Genomic DNA, 7,674 nt, shown 5'->3' on the forward strand with positions numbered 1-7,674 from the left:
CATGTACTGTTCACTCTGTTTTTCTTCCCTCAATGTAGAAAGGCAGACTGGTGATACTATTTTTCAGATGAAGAAAACAAGGCAGGGGGAGTTTTACCCAAGGCCACTTATCACTTTTATGGAGGAGCCAGCATCACAACTCCTACCCTTTGAGTTTCCAGGCCGTTGCCTAGCTACCAAACCTCCCTGCCTCTTCCACTGCACAGCAGCCGAGCAGGCGCTTAATAATCATAATTGATGGTGCTGGCTAAAAGGGAGAGCTCAGAGTGATTCTGGGGAGTTTGTTTTTACATACCAATGAATTTTCTTCTTCTTGTGGTCAATAACCTGTACCCATTTGTTTTAGATAGCATCCCTGTCTTAGTCCACAATGAAGCTTTCTTATCTACACTGATGATTTCTCTTTTCTCTCTTTCTCAACTATTCTTTCTGGGGGAATCTAGTTGCTGTTTACAGGTATCACACATTTTAAAGAAATATTTGTCTTAAAACAAAACAAAAAACAATGTCTGGCTTCCCACAGAAGAGCCTCACTATAGCAGTTTTAAGGAATAGAATGCAGTTCAGTGAAAGTTAAATAAATTCCACCAGAAAGTAACACTTCTTCTTAAAGTATTAGCTCCACTAGTTATTTAACTATGTTAAAAATATTTGAGCACCTGTTTGTTCCAGATACATCCTGAATAGAAAGATAACTTTGTTTATCCTTTCAGTGATGATTTATTGAGTGCCCGACATGTGCAAAATACCATGCATATGCTGGGGATTCTGTACTTGTCGTTATGTTGCAGATAGTCCAGGGAGGAGAGTCAGACAGTCTGAGAGGATCACATGAGTAGACGATTGCAACTTTCACATGTGCCTCAAAGAAGGAGCACATGATGCTGTGAGTGCCCATTACGGTGGCTTTAGCAGTCAGGGAAAAGTGGTACTCCAGTTGAGTTGTGATGAATAAGCAGAGGGAACTAGACAAATAGGGAAGGAAAGAGCATTCCAGGCAGAGGAAACACATTCAAAGGCCCTGTGGTGGGTGAGAACATGTGGAGTCCAGGAACTGTAAGACTAGCATGGTTTGAGTAAAATAAGAGGTTGAGAGGAAGCTGGAAAGGCAGGTAGAGGCCAGACTGTGCATGGTATCAGATGCTTGTACTGTGTTACCTCATGGCCTCAGCCTGCTTTCAGCCAAGGCTATGTGGATCGTGCCATGCAAGCTCCCACCAATTCTGTGCTGACCTCATTCCAAGTGTGCCTGGGGCTTCGCTGGTCCCCAGGCCTACTTCCCTTATAGGAGACCACCGGCAGTCACATGTGAGCAAGTCTCAAGTGCCAGGGAATTAACACCCACAGGCACCCCCCCCCCCCGGCCCCCCACCCCACCCATTGGTGGATGAAAGCCTATAGGTGAATGCTTCTCCCCTTTGTCTCTGGGAGCAATTCTGAAATGCATTCCCCACACTCCCTCAGAAGTTCCCTTTGGATTGATCACAGCTGCTCACAGGGTGGTCCACTTGCTCATTCATTTCCTCCCTTTCCCTAAACCATGAATGACTCCTGTTCCTTGGGGTCACTTCCCAAATGAAAAAGCACAGGCAAGCTTTTGTGTTCTGTTGTTTGGGTGGGTGGGTGGGGGGAGCCAGAGAAAGATGCCATGTGAAGGAACTTGGAATTTTGTCTTTGTCTTAAAAGCTGTGGAAAATGATTGTTTTAACAGGATGGTGAATTAGCACTTTTGCACTTCAAAGAGATCATTTTGGCTGCAGTGTGGAAAATGGATTGGAGGAAGGCCAGGGTAGGTGAGGGTGGAATAGTCTAGGCAAACATAGTTGGAACAATAAAGATGGAGAGAAATAGATTTCAAAAATATTCAGGGCTCCTGATTGACAGGACTTGGTGACAGATTGGCTATGGCAAGTGAAGGAGAAGGAGGTATTTGAAATGACTCCTAGGTGTCTGACTTTCTTAGCTGAATGGATGATGATGCGCTTCCCTCAGATGGGAGACTCTGGAAGGTCAGGTGTAGGCGAGGGAGTACCAGTTAAGGTTTTGTATGAACCTAATAGAAGCTGGCTTAAACAAAAGGGGGATTAGTTGGCTAACAGAAATGGAAAAAAAAAAAAAAAAAAAAAAAAGGTAGACTGGCTTTAGGCAGGACTTGTTTAGGGACCAAACAATGTGACAAGGATCAGTCTCTCAGCTTTGCTTCCCTTGGGTACCTTTGGCTGCTTAGGGGGGAAGCAAGATGACCACATTCTCATATGACCAAGTACAGGAAGAGGGCTTTTCTCTCCAGGAGCCAGCTAAAGCATCATGGTGACTCATTTGCTCTGATTGGATTATATGCCCACAGGCCAAGAGACACCCTGTTTAGGGGGATAGGATATGTGGATTGGTGTAATCACTGCTTACCCCTGGTTGTGGATGAGGGTGGGGTCAGTCTCATGGAAACTCATTTGGCCCAGAGTGGGAGGGATGAAGTCCTTGAAGGAAATTGAGATGTTGCTGCTGTTAAGTAGGGGAACATTGGTGCTAGGAAAGTAACCAACAGTTCTCAATACCACGGAGAAAGTTCCTGAGTTTTGTTCTGAACATGTGTTTGAGGTACCTTTAAAGATCTTCAAAAGACAATGGATGCATGGAGTTAATTCAGAGGAGAGTTCTGGGATGGATGTAGCTTGGGAATAATTTGCATAAAAGTAGCCCTGAAACTGAGGGAATGGATAAAATTAACTAGGAGAGGAATACATACTGAGAGGAGAAGAGGACCACGGACCAAAGATCAAGTGTGGAAGCATTCCAACATTGAGTTGGAATTCTCCTAGGTCAAGGGTAATTAATCTGAAAATAAGGAATAAACAAAGAGGTAGGAAGAAATCTTGGAGCACTGACTTATTTAATAAATAATGAATGTGACACATAATAGCTGCCTCCTTGGAATTCACAGTCCAGTAACCAGACTTGAGTTCAAAATTGATGTAGAGAGAAATTCAATTTCCACAAGTTAACGGTTGTATTAGAGGCATAAACCCCCAGCACATCCAGTGGGAGCACAGAGAAGAGAATGGCTAATTGTTCTTGGCAGGGTAAAGGGATCACGTGAGAATCTTAAGAGATGAACAAGATTTTGCCATTTGGAGAAGGAAAAAGTTCAGGTCCAAGTTCAACTTACATAGAAGAGTCGGGAAGGAATCAGAAGTAAGGGATGACAACCTAAGCCATGAGAAATTTAGGAAATAGGCAAAGACCTAGTAAATCTATTGGCTAAGGAGGAAAAGCTGGGGGTATCGTTTGGTTATGTTTTGGGATGGCTACTTATCTGTGAGCTTCACTGTATCAGTCTATCACTGCAAAGTATATAAGTATATAAGTATATAAGACAACTTATAGACTCAGTCAACGATCATAACAGCCAAAGAAAGGAGGCTGTACAATAAACAAACGGAAAACCAAATAAATAAAATCGGTAAGTTGACTGGGGATGGAAGAGTTAAGAAAGTTACATATGGAGCAGTAACCATAACATTTGCAACTAACTAAGGCATGTTTCTGAAGGAAGTATGATTTAGGGATCTGATTAGCCAGAAGAGCTTGGGGATGGGGCACACTTTCCAGGCATTTCAGGCAGAGGGTAGCTGTGACAGGCACAATAATGCCCTCAAAGATGTCCACATCCTTATTCCTAGAAACTGTGAATATATTACCTTACATGGCAAGGAACAATTCAGGTTGCAGATGACATTAAGCTTGTTAATCAGCTGACTTGAAGAGAGGGAGATTGTTCTGGATTATTCTGGTGGGTCTCATTAAAATTTTTTTTTTTTTAACATTTATTCATTTTTGAGAGACAGAGAGACAGAGTATGAGCCGGGGAGGGGCAGAGAGAGAGGGAGACACGGAATCTGAAGCAGACTCCAGGCTGTGAGCTGTCAGCAGAGAGCTCCACGCAGGGCTTGATCTCATGGACTGCGAGATCATAACCTGAGCCGAAGTCAGATGCTCAACCAACTGAGCCACCCAGGTGTTCCGTGGTGGGTCTCATTTTAAATCATAAGGATCCTTTAAAGTAGAGGAAGGCAGAAGAGGAAGTCAGAGAAAGATCTGAAGATGCTTTGCTGCTGGTTTTGAAGTTGGAGGTAGGGGCCATGAACAAAGGAATGCAGGCAGCCTCTAGAAGCTGGGAAAAGGCAAGGAAGCACATTCTCCTCTGGAGTCTCCAGAAAGGAGGGTTCTAACTCTGCTAACATCTCAACTGTAGCCCAGTAAGAGCCATTTTGGACTTCTGAGCTGCAGAACTGTAAGATAATACACTTGTGTATTTTTTAAAATTTTGGTTTTAAAACTTTATTTGATTATGAAAAAATTGTGCATTGCAAGAATTAAAATAATTTGAACAACAACAACAACAACAAATGGCACTCTGATTAAACTGTATTTTACAGCCTGCAGGATACCTTGGGCCAGCTTGGTTTTCACTAGAGATTTCCCTGCCAGTCTGCCACCCACCGCCCACCCCTCCCAGCTTCTTTCTTCACCAACATGCAAGTTCTTTTCCTTCCTTGTCAGCCAGAGAGGCCCATTGGAGAGGCAGGTTCAGCCTTCCTTGCCAGTAGTTCTTTGACTTGAAAAGGGGGCAGCACAATCATTTAAACTGGATCCAACCTCTTGGCTTCTTACAAAGTTAAACAGCTCAAAGAAAGAAGATAAGAAGACAATGCTTGTGGAACAGACAGTATGTATTGGCTTGCACACCTCATTACAATTCACCTGCTTGTGGCTCCCATTCAGTGGTTTCTTCTGAAGGCAGTGGATTTTTCTCTTGCATTTTTATCTTCTTCAGTTTCTATGTATCGAATTTCTCAGTCTCAGCCATATGGGGTTTGTCAGACATAGTTGTAGAGGAAGCTGAGTGAGACATGTGAGCTGGCAAAGTCTGATCTGTGCAGTGGCCGCTGAGTCTGAATTTGTGTGGTTTTAAGCCAAGTGGCTGAAATAGTCTAATGGATGAAAGACATAGAGTTGGTTTGCTTCTGGAATAGACAGAAACCAGTTGGAAATAGGGGAGGCCATGCACTCAAGATGTTATTATTACCTCTCTTTGGTTAATTTAAAAAAAAAAATTTTAATTTGGGATAATTTCAGACTTTTAGAAAAGTTACAAAAATAGTGCAAAGAATGCTTGTGTATCCTTCACATAAGTACCTAAATTATAACAATTTAACATATTTGCTTTATAATTTTCTCTCTCTACGTAAATAAATATATACATGAAACATATAACTACAACGTATAGTATATAAATATAGTAAATATTCTCTCTAATATTTCACTATGTGGATATTTTATATTATGTATTATATATAATTTATTGAACTGTTTGAGTAAATTGAAGATATGGTGTCCTTCTCTTCCCCAAATACTTCAATGTGTGATTCTTGAAAAATATAACCACTGTACAGTGACCAAAGTCAATAAATTAAAAACGACACAGCATTATTAGGTGATGTAAAAGCCTATTTAAGTGTTGCCAATTGCCTCATTCATGTCCTTTACAACAAAGAGAATATTTTTTTTTCAGATCCAGGATCTAACCCAGGATCATGTGTTGCATTTGGATCTCATATTGTTTGCCTCCTTCAGTCTGGAGCAGTAATTCAGGTTCTCTCTGTTTCTCATGATTTCCACATTTTTAAAGAGTACAGCCAATCATTTTGTAGACTGTCCCTCAGTATGGGTTATGTAATGGTCTTTTGTGATTAAGATTCAGGTTATGCTTTTTGGCAGGAGTTTTCAGCATTGGTACTGTGTCCTTCTCTGTGCATGATATCAGGAGGTACTTGCTGAAGATAATATTGCCAGCTTACTTCACTGTAAAGTTGCTATCATTCTCTTTATATTTAATAAGTGTCTTGGGGAGGTATTTTGAGACAATACAAGTATGTTGTTTCTCATTAATACTTTCACTTGCTCATTTTAGCATCCATGATTCTTGTCTGAAACAAGTAATTCTATGGTGGCTGCCATTTAGAGATTCTCCAATTATTCAAACTTTAAATCTCTGAGTCTAGCAGGTGGGATTGTTTTTATTTTTTTATTTTTTTAATTTACATCCAAGTTAGTTAGCATATAGTACAACAATGATTTCAGGAGTAGCCCATCTATTTAGCCCATCCCCCCTCCCATAACCCCTCCAGTAATAAGAGGTGGGATTTTTAAAACATAACCCCAATACCTTCATCTCATTTAAAACCAAATGAACAATAATTCATTAATTTCCCAATTATCTTACAAATTTTAAAAGCTCTTTATTTTGAGATAATTTTAGACTTACAGAAGGATTTCAAAAGCAGTGTAGAGGGTTTCTATATGCCAGTAATTTTCTGTTACATCTGTACATCACATTTGGAAGAATTGACAATTTAATAATACTGAGTCTTCCAGTCTATAAATGTGATTATTTGGATCTGCACATATTCTGTTATATATTATAACATGAATGACATATATAGAACTAAATTTCATTTTTGGAGTGCTACTAAAAATGGTATTTAAAAAAAATTTGAATTCTAATTTGTCACTGCAAGTGTGCAGAATTGACTTTGTATCCTGCAGAGGTGCCAAACTCATATACAAGCTCTAAGAGATATGTCTGGTGTATATTTTGGGATTTTCTATATAGACCATCATGTCATATGTGAATGGAGATGATTTTCTTTCTTCCTCTCCAATTTGTAAGCCTTTGATTTCCTTTTGTTGTTTTATTGCACTGGCTAGAATGTGCCCAGTATGATGCATTCAGTATGGTGTTGAATAGGAGTGGTGAGAGAGGACATTCCTGGTTTGATCTGAATGGGAAAGCATTGAGTTTTGGGCCAATTGGTTGTCCTGAGACCTCATTTTCCAATGAGTTTGAAAAAAAAATTGAATTTGAAGATTTGTAGTTTCTGGCATTTTAAGAGTATTTTTTAAGTTTATTTATTTTGAGAGAGAGAGAGAGAGGCAGAGAGAGAGAGGGAGAGATGGAGAATCCCAAGCAAGCTCCACACTATCAGCACAGAGCTCAACATGGGGCTTGAACTCACAAACCTCAAGATCATGATCTGAGCCAAAATCAGTAGTCAAATGCTCAACTGACTGAGCCACCCAGGTGCCCCTGGCTTTTTCCTTTTTGGTTGTACTAAGTGTGGGACTGATGCTCAGTCTAGCTGTCTATATCCCCAAGTGGAAACTGGAGGCTCCACACGTTTTTTCTCACAACTGTTTGAGTCAGAATCCAAATGAGATTTATATAACCTAATGTTGATATGTTCCTTAAGTCTCTTTTGATGTATATTTTGTTCTTCTTTTCCTGTCTATTTGTTCTTCTTGCTATTTTTTTTTTCTGTTATTGTTGTCAAAGACACTGAGTTGTCTATTTTATAATGTTTCCCATAGTCTGAATTTTGCTGATTACATCCCCGTGGTATGGCTTAATATAGTCCTCTGCCCACTGTTTTCCCTGTAAATTGGTAGTTAGATCTTGAGGCTTTATCAGAATCAGATTTATTTTTCCTTGAAAATTCATAATCTGGGTATTTCTTTGTGTGTGTGTGTGTGTGTGTGTGTGTGTGTGTGTGTGTATGATTTATCAGCTATTGATGTTAGCTGCCCACCTGTCTATATTATGGCTTTTAAAATGCC

At 40.1% G+C, this 7,674-nt stretch overlaps 1 pseudogene; it reads right to left on the reverse strand.

Moving 5' to 3' along the window:
• Window positions 1-4,510: 4,510 nt before the first annotated feature.
• Window positions 4,511-5,012, reverse strand: LOC125916487 (thymosin beta-4-like; annotated as a pseudogene).
• Window positions 5,013-7,674: the final 2,662 nt, after the last annotated feature.

Source organism: Panthera uncia (genome assembly GCF_023721935.1).
Source record: "Panthera uncia isolate 11264 chromosome E2 unlocalized genomic scaffold, Puncia_PCG_1.0 HiC_scaffold_20, whole genome shotgun sequence".
Lineage (NCBI taxonomy): Eukaryota > Metazoa > Chordata > Mammalia > Carnivora > Felidae > Panthera > Panthera uncia.